This window comes from Mustela nigripes, chromosome 2, assembly GCF_022355385.1.
Source record: "Mustela nigripes isolate SB6536 chromosome 2, MUSNIG.SB6536, whole genome shotgun sequence".
Lineage (NCBI taxonomy): Eukaryota > Metazoa > Chordata > Mammalia > Carnivora > Mustelidae > Mustela > Mustela nigripes.
The window spans coordinates 76,827,210-76,842,616 of record NC_081558.1 but is presented as its reverse complement, the minus strand read 5'-3'; positions in this window follow the sequence as shown (position 1 = coordinate 76,842,616).

The window sequence follows — 15,407 nt, the reverse complement described above, 5'->3', positions numbered from 1 at the left end:
GCTTCCAGGACAAACAAAAACTGAAAGAATTTGCAAATACCAAACCAGCTCTACAGGATATGTTGAAAGGGGTCCTCTAAGCAAAGAGAGAGCCTACAAGTGGTAGATCAGAGGGAACAGAGACCATAAACAGTAACAGTCACCTTACAGGCAATACAATGGCACTAAATTCATATCTCTCAATAGTTACCCTGAATGTTAATGGGCTAAATGCCCCTGTCAAAAGACACAGGGTATCAGAATGGATAAAAAACCAAAACCCATCTATATGTTGCCTCCAAGAAACTCATTTTAAGCCCAAAGACACCTCCAGATTTAAAGTGAGGGGGTGGAAAAGAATTTACCATGCTAATGGACATCAGAAGAAAGCAGGAGTGGCAATCCTTATATCAGATCAATTAGATTTTAAGCCAAAGACTATAATAAGAGATGACGAAGGACACTATATCATACTCAAAGGGTCTGTCCAACAAGAAGATTTAACAATTTTAAATATCTATGCCCCCAACGTGGGAGCAGCCAACTATATAAACCAATTAATAACAAAATCAAAGAAACACATCAACAATAATACAATGATAGTAGGGGACTTTAACACTCCCCTCACTGAAATGGACAGATCATCCAAGCAAAAGATCAGCAAGGAAATAAAGGCCTTAAATGACACACTGGACCTGATGGACATCACAGATATATTCAGAATATTTCATTCCAAAGCAACAGAATACACATTCTTCTCTAGTGCACATGGAACATTCTCCAGAATAGATCACATCCTCGGTCCTAAATCAGGACTCAACTCAATCAAAATATAGGGATCATTCCCTGCACATTTTCAGACCACAATGCTCTAAAGCTAGAACTCAACCACAAAAGGAAGTTTGGAAAGAACGCAAATACATGGAGACTAAACAGCATCCTTCTAAAGAATGAATGGGTCAACTGGGAAACTAAAGAAGAATTGAAAAAAATCATGGAAACAAATGATAATGAAAATACAACGGTTCAAAATCTGTGGGACACAACAAAGGCAGTCCAGAGAGGAAAATATATAGCGGTACAAGCCTTTATCAAGAAACAAGAAAGGTCTCAGGTACACAACCTAACTCTACAGCTAAAGGAGCTGGAGAAAGAACAAGAAAGAAACCCTAAGCCCAGCAGGAGAAGAGAAATCATAAAGATCAGAGCAGAAATCAATGAAATAGAACCCAAAAAAACAATAGAACAAATCAACGAAACTAGGAGCTGGTTCTTTGAAAGAATTAATAAAATTGATAAACCCCTGGCCCGACTTATCAAAAAGAAAAGAGAAAGGACCCAAATAAATAAAATCATGAATGAAAGAGGAGAGATCACAACTAACACCAAAGAAATACAAACTATTATAAGAACATACTATGAGCAACTCTACGGCAATAAATTTGACAATCTGGAAGAAATGGATGCATTCCTAGAAACATATAAACTACCACAACTGAACCAGGAAGAAATAGAAAGCCTGAACAGACCCATAACCAGTAAGGAGATTGAAACAGTCATTAAAAATCTCCAAACAAACAAAAGCCCAGGGCCAGATGGCTTCCCGGGGGAATTCTACCAAACATTTAAAGAAGAACTAATTCCTATTCTCCTGAAACTGTTCCAAAAAATAGAAATGGAAGGAAAACTTCCAAACTCATTTTATGAGGCCAGCATCACCTTGATCCCAAAACCAGACAAGGATCCCACCAAAAAAGAGAGCTATAGACCAATATCCTTGATGAACACAGATGCGAAAATACTCAACAAAATACTAGCCAATAGGATTCAACAGTACATTAAAAGGATTATTCACCATGACCAAGTGGGATTTATTCCAGGGCTGCAAGGTTGGTTCAACATCCGCAAATCAGTCAATGTGATACAACACATCAATAAAAGAAAGAACAAGAATCATATGATACTCTCAATAGATGCTGAAAAAGCATTTGACAAAGTACAGCATCCCTTCCTGATCAAAATTCTTCAAAGTGTAGGGATAGAGGGCACATACCTCAATATTATCAAAGCCATCTATGAAAAACCCACCGCAAATATCATTCTCAATGGAGAAAAACTGAAAGCTTTTCCGCTAAGGTCAGGAACACGGCAGGGATGTCCATTATCACCACTGCTATTCAACATAGTACTATAGGTCCTAGCCTCAGCAATCAGACAACAAAAGGAAATTAAAGGCAACCAAATCGGCAAAGAAGAAGTCAAATTATCACTCTTCGCAGATGATATGATAATATATGTGGAAAACCCAAAATTCTCCACTCCAAAACTGCTAGAACTTATACAGGAGTTCAGTAAAGTGTCAGGATATAAAAATCAATGCACAGAAATCTGTTGCATTTCTCTACTCCACCAACAAGACAGAAGAAAGTGAAATTAAGGAGTCAATCCCATTTACAATTGCACCCAATACCATAAGATACCTAGAAATAAACCTAACCAAAGACGTACAGAATATATACTCAGAAAACTATAAAGTACTCATGAAAGAAATTGAGGAAGACACAGAGAAATGGAAAAATGTTCCATGCTCCTGGATTGGAAGAATAAATATTGTGAAAATGTCTATGCTACCTAAAGCAATCTACACATTTAATGCAATACCAATCAAAGTACCATCCATCTTTTTCAAAGAAATGGAACAAATAATTCTAAAATTTATATGGAACCAGAAAAGACCTCGAATAGCCAAAGGGATATTGAAAAAGAAAGCCAACGTTGGTGGCATCACAATTCTGGACTTCAAGCTCTATTACAAAGCTGTCATCATCAAGACAGCATGGTACTGGCACAAAAAGAGACACATAGATCAGTGGAACAGAATAGAGAGCCCAGAAATAGACCCTCAACTCTATGGTCAACTAATCTTCGACAAAGCAGGAAAGAATGTCCAATGGAAAAAAGACAGCCTCTTCAATGATGGTGCTGGGAAAATTGGACAGCCACATGCAGAAAAATGAAATTGGACCATTTCCTTACACCACACACAAAAATAGACTCAAAATGGATGAAGGACCTCAATGTGCAAAAGGAATCCATCAAAATCCTTGAGGAGAACACAGGCAGCAACCTCTTTGACCTCTGCCGCAGCAACATCTTCCTAGGAACAACGCAAAAGGCAAGGGAAGCAAGGGAAAAAATGAACTATTGGGATTTCATCAAGATCAAAATCTTTTGCACAGCAAAGGAAACAGTTAACAAAATCAAAAGACAACTGACAGAATGGGAGAAGATATTTGCAAACGACATATCAGATAAAGGACTAGTGTCCAGAATCTATAAAGAACTTAGCAAACTCAACACCCAAAGAACAAATAATCCGATGAAGAAATGGGCAGAGGACATGAACAGACATTTCTGCAAAGAAGACATCCAGATGGCCAACAGACACATGAAAAAGTGCTCCATATCACTTGGCATCAGGGAAATACAAATCAAAACCACAATGAGATATCACCTCACACCAGTCAGAATGGCTAAAATCAACAAGTCAGGAAATGACAGATGCTGGTGAGGATGCGGAGAAAGGGGAACCCTCCTACACTGTTGGTGGGAATGCAAGCTGATGCAGCCACTCTGGAAAACAGCATGGAGGTTCCTCGAAATGTTGAAAATAGAACTGCCCTCTGACCCAGCAATTGCACTATTGGGTATTTACCCTAAAGATACAAACGTAGTGATCCAAAGGGGCACGTGCACCCGAATGTTTATAGCAGCAATGTCCACAATAGCCAAACTATGGAAAGAACCTAGATGTCCATCAACAGATGAATGGATCAAGAAGATGTGGTATATATACACAATGGAATACTATGCAGCCATCAAAAGAAATGAAATCTTGCCCTTTGCGACAACATGGATGGAACTAGAGCGTATCATGCTTAGCGATATAAGTCAAGCAGAGAAAGACAACTATCATATGATCTCCCTGATATGAGGAAGTGGTGATGCAACATGGGGGCTTAAGTGGGTAGGAGAAGAATCAATGAAACAAGATGGGATTGGGAGGGAGACAAACCATAAGTGACTCTTAATCTCACAAAACAAACTGAGGGTTGCTGGGAGGAGGTGTTTGGGAGAAGGGGGTGGGATTATGGACATTGGGGAGGGTATGTGCTTTGGTGAGTGCTGTGAAGTGTGTAAACCTGGTGATTCACAGACCTGTACCCCTGGGGATAAAAATATATGTTTATAAAAAATTAAAAATGAAAAAAAAAAGAAAAGAAAACCACATTGAGATATCACCTTACACCACTTAGAATGGCCAAAATTAGTGGCCGTTAGTGGCAAAATTAGTGGTCGCCAAACTGTGGAAAGAACCAAGATCCCCTCAACGGACGAATGGATAATGAAAATGTGGTCCATATGGTCCATATACACTATGGAGTATTATGCCTCCATCAGAAAGGATGAATACTCAACTTTTGTAGCAACATGGACGGGACTGGAAGAGATTATGTTGAGTGAAATAAGTCAAGCAGAGAGAGTCAATTATCATATGGTTTCACTTATTTGGGGAGCATAACAAATAGCATGGAGGACATGGGGAGTTAGAGAGGAGAAGGGAGTTTGGGGGAAATTGGAAGGGGAGGTGAATCATGAGAGACTATGGACTATGAAAAACAATCTGAGGAGTTTGAAGTGGCAGGGGTGTAGGAGGTTGGGGTACCTGGTGGTGGGTATTATAGAGGGCACAGATTGCATGGAGCACTGGGTGTGGTGCAAAAATAATGAATACTGTTATGCTGAAAATTTAAAAAAATAAAATCAAATAAAAAGAACCATGCAGATGTGATTTCTTCTTATAAAGTCTCTTGTGGCTTTCATCTTTGACCAGTTTCTTCTCTTTCACAGATGTCTCAGGATATATTTTAATGAATTTGGTTTACCGTACTTACTTAGAAAAACTGGAAGTTGGAATTACAATTTTGAGGAATTTGTAGGGTCTGTAGGATTATTCCAAAAATGATTCCACTGCACCCAAAAGTGTCAAAAGACATACAACTACTTGCCTGTGGAAGTGAACCTAGAGCCCAGACCTTATAGACTGTGTATTAGAATTATTCATACCTTTTCATAGGTTTATCTACATAATGTTAGAGGAATCCATTGAGAAGTGGAAAGATTGCTTTTTATTAACTAGCATTTCTGCCTTCTATAAGCAGTATAGCTGGAAGTTCCAATGATATCTGGGTAGATGAAGTGTAAGTTGCAGATGTTATTTGTGAAGTCTGCTTGCCTCCTGTGGGAAGAAGATGGTAGGGGAATTTATAGCTCCTTATCTCTTATTCTGATACTTAAAAATTTGTAAAAAACTCTTATGACATAAACCACAGCAAAGTTCAGAGGTTTCAACAATACCTAATCATTAACTTCAATCTCATGCAAACATTACATTTTATGTTACTTAGAAATTGTGAGCTATTTTAATTTAGGACCAGAATATACAACATTCACAGGTAATATTTTTACTGAAGTGTAACTAGCATATGACATTATATTAGTCTCAGGTGTAAGACATAAGGATTCAATATTTGTATTTATTATGAAATGATCCCAATAAATCCAGCTAACATCCATTATCATTCATAGTTATATTTTTTTCTTATAATGAGAACTTCTAAGATCAACTCTCTTGGCAAGTTTCAAATATGCAATACTATTATTAATAGTATAGTTAAGATGTATTATTAACTATAGTCACTATGTTGTGCATTACATCCTTATGACTTACTTATTTCAGAACTGAAAGTTTCTATGTTTTGACCACCTTCACCCATTTTCTGCACCCCCCACCTTCCACCTCTGGCAACCACCAATCTGTTCTCTCTTTGAGTCTGGTTTTTTTGTTTTCTGATTTTTGTTTTTTTATTTTTACATTCTACATATAAGTGAAATCATACAGTATCTGCTTTTCTCTGTCTGACTTATTTTATTTACTATAATTCCTTCAAGGTTCATTCATGTTATCATGTAAAGGGGAACCCTCCTACACTGTTGGTGTGAATGCAAGCTGATGCAGCTGCTCTGGAAAACAGCATGGAGGTTCCTCAAAAGTTGAAAATAGAGCTACCTTAGGATTCAGAAACTCTACAACTGGGTATTTACCCCAAAGATACAAATATAGTGATTTGAAGGGGCACGTGCACCTGAATGTTTATAGCAGCAATGTCCAAAATAGCAAAACTATGGAAAGAGTCTAGATGTCCATCAGCAGATGAGTGGATAAAGAAGATGCAATATATATATATATATATATATATATATATATATATATATACACAATGGAATACTATGGGATACTATGCAGCCATCGAAAAATGATATCTTGTCATTTGCAATGACATGGATGGAAATAGAGGGTATTATGCTAAGTGAAATAAGTCAATCAGAGAAAGATAATTATTATATGATCTCTCGTATGAGGAATTTGAGAAACAAGACAGAGGATCATAAGGGAAGGGAAGGAAAAATGAAACAAGAAGAAACCAGGGATGGAGACAAACCTGATAAGATATTTCCTGATAATCTCAGGAAACAAACTGAGGGTTGCTGGAAGGGAGGGGGATGGGAGGGATGGAGTGGCTGGGTGACAGACATTGAGGAGGGTATGTGCTATGGTGAAAAAAAAAAAAAAAAACTTTAAAAAAGCAAATAAAATTACAGATTCAAAAAATATATATGTATACATCCACCATGATATCAGACTGCCTATTTCCAGTATTTAGTTAAAAATGATAAGCTATTAGTAGAAAACATCTCAGAAATCATCTACTCCTTCACTGATACATGAGAAAACAAATATGGAGTGGTGAAGTGACTTGTCTGAAGGGTAACAGCTAATTCATATAGGATCATTGGCTAGAATCCAGATCCTCATTCCAGAACCCACTTATCACTGCCAGGGAATAGAGGGCAATTTGGGGTAGATACTCGGTTTTTTATTCTTCCACTAAACTATTTTTTTAAAGATTTTATTTATTTATAGTTTGAGAGATTGAGAGAACAAGTGGGAGGAGAGGCAGAGGAAGAAGCAGACCCCCTGGGCAGACCCAAGGGGGCACTCAATCCCAGGATCCTGGGATCATGACCTGAGGGGAAGGCAGATATTTAACCAACCGAGCCCCCCAGGAGCCCTAAACTATTTTTGATTTCTGTGTTTATGAACCAGTTCTCTGTTTAGTGTAAAGGGAGAGACATGGAGACAGATGGTCTAAAGAAAACAAATAGACAAATAAGTTCCTATCATGATCCACCCTAAGAAGAAAATTCAACAGAATGAAGGAGAGTGTGACCACTTCAGACTGAAGAAGGTCCTTCCGAGGCATAAACACTCACGCTAGAAAATGAAGGACTCTACAAAAAGCCAATGGTGCAGTGCTCTGGGAAAGCCCACTCTAAATCATAAGGCAAAGAACCTGAGGCCAGAATAAGGCTGGCAGGATCATCTAGAAGGACAAGGACCAAAGTGGCTAGAGCATGGTGACTGAGGAGAGACGGGGAGGTGACAAGGTCAGAGGGAGGTAGGAGCCGTTATCACATCCACAATAAGAAGCTTAAATTTTATTCTTAGTGTAAGGGCATCTATTTGAAGGTTTTATACAGGGAAACACCATTTCTCAATTGACTTTTGTTTCCTTTTAAAGAAGATACAAGAGTCCATGTAGTTTACCTAGAGGGTAAAGAAAACCAAAGTTATTTTTATTTTGTGAAACATTGTTTAGGTTGAAAATTTTTACTTTACCATTCTTAGTTGCTATGTGATATGATGCCAGTCAGAGAATCACAAGATTTCTTAATATAATAAAATAAAATTTGCCCCTTAAAATGAAAGATTCTTGTTGACTAAGGGAATATATACGGGAAAGATCAAGAAAACCTATCATTTCACTGAAAATATTTAAAAGTTCAGTGCAATTTTATTTTAGAAGTAATAGTAAAATAGTTTACATTTATTCATACACACCAGGCTTTTTAGTTGTATACTCCCTGCTTTATTACAGAAGCTGAATGTTTTTAAGATCAGGTTTGTTTGTCAGACAGTATTATAGTAAATGTTGCTATTCTTTGAGACACAATATATAGCTCTATCACTTTAATGACTTCTCACAGAGACAGTCCAAGTCTCATCGACTTTCCTCTAAAACTATTGCCTTAATACCCATGGAAAACTAGATATAAAAAGAAAAAATAAGGGGCACCTGGGTGGCTCAGTGGGTTAAAACCTCTGCCTTTGGCTCAGGTCTTGATTCCGGGATCCTGGGATCGAGCCCCGCATCAGGCTCTCTGCTCAGTGGGGAGCCTGCTTTCTCCTCTCTCTCTCTGCCTGCCTCTCTGCCTACTTGTGATCTCTGCCTGTCAAATAAATAAATAAATAATCTTAAAAAAAAAAAAAAAAAGAAAGAAAAAATAAAATTAGGCCATTAACCACTCATCATTCATTCACATAAAAAAATTCCAACTAATTGTTAAATCTGTAATTTTTAAACATCCTGTTACATTTTACCTTAGTTAAAACTGTTTTTAAAATTTAATTTTGTTTTTGTTGTTGTTTTTTTTTCAGATCACTATGACCATAGATATACAGAAAAACTATACTTTGGTCTATATTCTGTGACTTGCAATGGAGAGTAAAACAACATAAACAAATAAGACAAGACAAAATATAGCTGTAGTTATTTGAACATTATTTTGTCAATTGGGGAAAGCAAGTCAAAAAAAGGACAGCTGAAATCTGGAAACCCATACATCTGGCTGATGATAAAGAGAGGAACTTGCCATCCAGTGATATTCAGTACAGTTTAAGAATCTAAGAACTTTGACAATGGTCATTAAAACTCACGGTACAAATTATGTGGCCAAGATCAGTTTGCGAAAGCCATGGTAATGAATCTCAATGAGAACGTTAATATGTTATATTCTCAATCTGCTTTATTTTAACATCCTTTGCTCTTGACTTTGATCATTTTGCCTTTTTTTTTTTTTTAATGACCTGTGTTTGTAGGGATGAAGATGCTCCCAAGCCATTTCCCTTGTTTTCCAGGGACTTACCTGTTGAAGCACCTTTAACAAGTAGTACGGCTGACCCTTATAATATGTGTGAAAAGACTCCACAAGGGGTAAATAGGCATCATCTGTCAGTGAAGCACGATGTTAGTATTTTATATATGCCATCTCTTTTATCTTAACTTCAAAATCATAAGATACACACTCTTTTTTCCATTTTCCAGATAAAGTTGAGACTGAAAATGTTTGACAAGCTGTCCTGGGCCACAGAGCCTGTCAATGGCAGAGCTCAGATTTTAGCCTAGAACAGTAAGACCTAAATCCAAGATCTTCTTCTTGGGGTATTTAATAAAGGAGTCTTCCTACTGTCAAGAACCTCAGGTAGAGTTTTGCCTGTTGTTCAGTAGACCTTGTGAGACCTGGAACATATACCAGTTTTGGGTTATTATTATTAATCATCTTCTCATCACTAACAGAAATATTCTCCTTTATTTTTTAAAACCTGACTCATAATTGGGATGCCTGGGTGGCTCAGTCAGTTAAGCAGCTGACTCTTGATTTCAGCTCAGGTCATAATTGCAGGACCGAGAGATTGAGCTCCGAGTCAGGCTCTGCACTGGGCATGAAGCCTACTTAAGTTTCTCTCTCCATCTCTCCTCTGCACCAGCCCCACCCTTGGCCCTGCTCTCACACATGCAGGCATTTTCTCTCTCTCTCCAAAGGAAAAAAAAAAAAATGACTGATAATCAGATCTAGGAAATTAGGATAAGTGTAACATGACAGCAGCTCTAAAGTTGTCTTTTACAAAACAACTTTTAAAAAGGCTGCATGTCGTGTGAAATCCTCTCTCATTGCTATTACAGTTCAATGGTGAAAATTGTTTTCCTTTTTGTGGTAATTTAATGCTCCCCTGAACTGGCTCCCATGATTTCAGAGGCTGGCTTCCTAACAGTCATGCTTGTATGTACGGACTCCCACAATGAGAAATTCATTTTCTGCTTGACTTTGTAAGTGAAATTACACTCTGACACCACTCCTTTCTGTTGCCATTGAAAGGTATTAATGAAACATGGCATCAGAAATTTATTTGCAAGGTTGTCTTCTGTTATATCCTTTGCTCTGAAAATGCTTTTTTAGATCTCTGTGACAAGAATGTGTGTTGGGGGTATGGGGGTTGTTACTCTCAGTGTGGCCAGGAAATCAAACATATTGTTAGCTCTCCAGATTGAGAAGTCAACATTTTCAGAGAGATCTTAACAAGCATACTCAAATAAAAGCTACAGAGATGTTGACATTCTGTTATTGCTTTAGGTCTTCTTTAAATCGGATGTCCCTATGAATCAGTAAGTCAGGAATTATTGGAAAATTTAACATCCTTTACAAAGAGAAGTTATCTAGATAATGAAACTCATTGCTTGGGGTATGGTTGCAGAAGTAAGATGTTTAACGTCATAAGAAAGTTTCTTTGGGTACTTCCGAGTTCACTACCTCTTTGTTATCCCTGCTTTGAGAAAACAAAACCAACCATATTTAAGGAGCAGCCTGCTCAGGTGTTCTGATTCTAACACAACTCACCCAAGACTCTTCCAACATCTTATGTTCCTATCCTTGCCAGTGAACCATGATTTATTCATCACACTAACTAATAAGGGTCAGCCATTTTCCTATCCAATCTGCACTCAGGGGTCACCTAAACAAGTCCCTGCATTCCCCCAGTGGCTCACTTCCACACCCAAAGTAAACAATTTACACCTTTCCCCTTGTATCATTTTGTTAATACAATATGGCGAGTGGTTTGGTGTCCTAGATAACCTTGGTTGGTATTAAGCATACCCTTCTTGACTATTGCTGTACCCCCAGCAAAAGTGTCTAGCATCTAATAGAGATACAAAAGACTTATTCAGTAGGTAAATGAACACAATACCATAGAGTAATTGTTTTTCTTCCAAAGTTGTGCAAACCATGTTAAGCTTGTAGACTCAAAATTAAGGAAAGAATCGGACTTAATTTCCATGACATTTTCTAGGTACCACAGGGCTTTGAATTAATCTGTTTTTCACTGTCCTTGTACTTTTAGTTTCACTACCTGGTGGTTGCATTTTTTTCTCAAAAATTGTTGACTACTTGTTTTTAAAATGCGATCTGAATTTGACATGGGCTAATGTTTACTTCTCTGTGGACTTGATACATTTTTAGCTTTAATTTTTACCAATGACAAGTGTTAGAGACCAACTTGACTATGACATTCATTAGAAGTCACATTTTTCTGGGCTCTTTCAGAAGTCATTGTTTTCCCAGTAGCTCTAACATAACCATCTCCAATTAATTTTCTTCACCTCCAAGGCCGAGTTAGATGGTCCTCCTCTGGCTTACATAGCGTCCCTTATCACTGCACTATTACTTCCTATCATAAGTGACACTAAATTCTTCCCACTCTGGTCTGTGTGTGTCCTAAGAGCCTTCAATCCAGTCCCTTATTTTTCTTTTCCTCCAAAATTTAGCACAGCGCTTAACATAGGGTAAAATCTTAATGTAAGTTTGGTAAATAAATGGATAAATAAAGGATAGAGCGATGATATATAGAGAATAGACAGGGATAAAATTTGATTCTGGAAAGACAACTCCTTTTGGAGTGTGACATAAACCCAAGCATACTTTTGTCCACAGTGAATTTATTTCAGAGTCTACACCAAAAACTGATATCATTGATGGGGGAGGGAGTATGAGATAGAAAGCAGGAGTCCTAAGGACTTACCACCACTTACTAAGACATTTTTCTCTTAAGACTTACAATTTTGTGGGGCACCTGGGTGGCTCAGTGGGTTAAGCCTCTGCCTTCGGCTCAGGTCATGATCTTAGAGTCCTGGGATCGAGCCCTGCGTCGGCTCTCTGCTCGGCAGGGAACCTGCTGCCCTCTCTCTCTCTGCCTGCCTCTCTGCCTACTTGTGACCTCTCTCTGTCAAATAAATGAATAAAATCTTAAGGAAAAAAAGGCTTACAATTTTGCATATCTTTTTGTTTAAGTTTCAGAGATGAGAAAATATCCAAGTTATCGTCACTCCCTCGTTATGGAATTTGAAGAGTCTGATGGAGTTCATAAGTTTGCCTGAATTTTGTGAAACGCCCCCTGGCATGGGGGTCTCTAGGCAACAATTATTAAGTCCCTCCCTCATGCTCCTAACCAGAACTGTGCTATAACAGAAAGAGAGTTAATTACTGTGTGAATTATTGCAAGATATAAAGGGGAAATGGTCATTTTTTTTCTATCCCAAGTGCCCAATCTTGGTTCTCACTGCCTGGAGATCATTATTATTAATAATTCCAGGCCCTGGGCTAAGTGAGACTGGTGTCCATTAGCATATTTAATGCTCCTGACAGTCCGGTGAGATCCAGAGCTAGTCACATTTTATGAAAATTGGAGTTATGCAAATTTCAATTATGTAAATCTGAAATCATTTACTATAAAAATATCAACACAGTCTCATTTATTTACAAAATTTCAACTATAGCAAATGTCTCTCAAGTTTTAAAAAATTACGAAGAATCACCTCATGTAAATGATAAGCCTGGAGAGTTTGAAATAGTATTTATGCTTTGGTCACATGGGCGTGCCACGTTTACTGGAAAATACTAATTGTTAGAATGAAAGCTACTACTTATTACACACTAACCAGGCATCTCATATGTAACATCCCCTTTATTCTTCTCAAAAAATTCTATGTGGTAGGACTATTTTTATCCCCATTTTGCAGATGAAGAAAAGGTGAATAGCAGAAGTAGAATTTAAATCCAGGCAGTCTGGCTCCAAACTTAATCAATGCCTCGCCTCACTTGGCAGGATTAGTGTTGAATTCTGTGCCTTTTGAATTAAATATAACTGGGAACTCTCCTGCCGCATCAAATATGCCTGTCTGTAGATACTATTTTCCCACCGTTTGAAACTGCAGCCTTAAAGGGGTGTAATGATTTGCCCAAGGCCTCAAAGCTAAAAGAAGTCAAACTAATTTGTCAGGAACATTGGCAATAATGCTCTGAGAATGACACAGACACACTTGGAATAATCATCTAAGGCTTCAAGTACTCGTCTTCTGTGCTTTCGTGGGCTCTCAGCAGCTCGCATCATGTTGTATAAACTTAACCCCCACGATCTCTCATCTTCCATCTCTAAGCCTCTTTTCCCTGACCAGGATCAGCCAGGTCTAACCTTGTCCTGAGAAAAATGCACGTGCCCGGGTTTCCTAGCACCCTATCTTATCTTCCAACTGAAGTTCAGACAAAAGAACCCTCTGGGTGCTTTCTCTAAGAACCCACACTCCACACAATGTCTGCTTTGTAACGGTAATACCATCTGGTCAAACAGCCACCAGAATCTATACAAATTTGACTCAGGCAAATTATCAGGGGAGCTTGGAATGAGTTCGTCACTAATAAACCCACCACACATTCTTGTTATCAAATTCAGATAGGGTTTTGCAGTGCGTGTCCTGCCCAGTGGAAAATAGAAGATACATTCTTTCCAGGTCAGAATCAGAACTGAAAAAAAAAACCTGTGCTTTAAACTTGTAGAAGCTGGAAATCGAGGACATGTCCCTTTGCTACTCTCCAGAGCTTCACAGCAAATAAAGCAAAGCTGTTGTGTGAGGACAAGTTCACCATAATGCATTGTGCTGGGTAACAATAAGTGGTTTTTGCATAGAAGGTGCTGAAGCTTTTTGTCTTTTTCTACTGATGATACAGATTTAGCATTAATTAGCCCTGTGTGTGTGTGTACCTGTGTGCACATATGTGCAACAGAATGATGAGGAAAAAAAACAGGTTTCTCTAACAAGATGACCACAGTCTACTGATTATAAATTCTCTTTGGTGCAAAATAAATTCTTTTTCTTCAAAGAACAAAAGATCCATAAATAGGAAAGTTCCTAGCAACCCACAACTCTGTACGCTATCTCCTGAGTAAATACGGGTCCTGAACACTGATTTGAAAAAGCATTTGCTTTTAGGTCATCTGAGGTAGCTACTGGCATTCAAATCAACAAACAAAAACTCTTCAATCAAAGTGCACAACCCAGTTTCTTTCTTATCCTTCTCTTCTTCATCATCATTATTCAATATTTTAAAATTTCTGGTATAAAAAAATTCTCGTATATACAAAGTACTTAACTTAGAACATTCTTAATTGTTTAACACCTTAAACTTCAGAGTCCCATCTATGGATATTGATCTTTTGACCCAAAGAGGTTAAATGACTTGTCCAGGGTCACACAGTGCTGGATCCAAGTTTGGAACCAGGAGCCCACTGGTTGCTCTATCCTATTCATAGCCTTCCTTCCCTGATGGAATGCTTAACACACCAGGAAAGTTCCTGATGTCTCCTGATCCCTGCCTCCAAGAGATCATTCTCTCTCTTCCCAGGTGCTGAAAGAAAGAAGGCACATTATTAGAGGGACACGGCACCACATTCAGAGGAACCCATGAACTATAAAGAAATGAAGTCAAGTCAAATCAGCCCACAGTATAATAGGCAGTGGGATAGCAGCCCTCCCTGTCCTTCTTAGACCATCTGAGCCTACAGGGAACATGGGTCTTTGAAGACATGTCAGGAAATGAGCTAGCTGGTAAAGGTCAAGGCTGAATCATTTCAGTTTAGTGTAAAGGACAGTAGCTGCAACTGCGTAACTGCAAAAAGAAAGAAAATGAAGCTTGAAAATTTGGATGGCCTGGAACATTTCTGCAGATTGGGGACAAGGCCGTGACAAGATCTCAGGGCAGGCAGGTCTGGGCTCTGACCCTGCCCCTGAATGGAAACCTGACTTCGGAAATTCTCCTGCCTTCTAGCAACGACCCCCTGATTGGCCTGGTTTAGGTCATGCGTGGAAATGAATTCTGACCTCTTGCTTATAGTCCCAGGATGAAATAAATGCTGGGCAGTTATTAATAACAAATAGTACAGTTTTTCTAAAATACATGAATTTTCACCCATATTTTCACATATCACATGCATTACAAGTTTGTGTTTTGTTTAGTTTTTAGATTCACAGAGAGCAACTGAGCAGGGGAGGGACACAGGGAGAGAGAGAATCTTTTTTTTTTTTTAAAGATTTTTATTTATTTATCAGAGAGAGAGGGGGGCAGAGAGAGCGAGCACAGGCAGACAGAATGGCAGGCAGAGGCAGAGGGAGAAGCAGGCTCCCCGCTGAGCAAGGAGCCCGATGTGGGACTCGATCCCAGGATGCTGGGATCATGACCTGAGCCAAAGGCAGCTGCTTAACCAACTGAGCCACCCAGGTGTCCCGAGAGAGAAAATCTTAAGAGAATTTTTTTTTTTTAAACATTTTTTTTTCTTTTGTCAGAGAGAGTGAGCACAG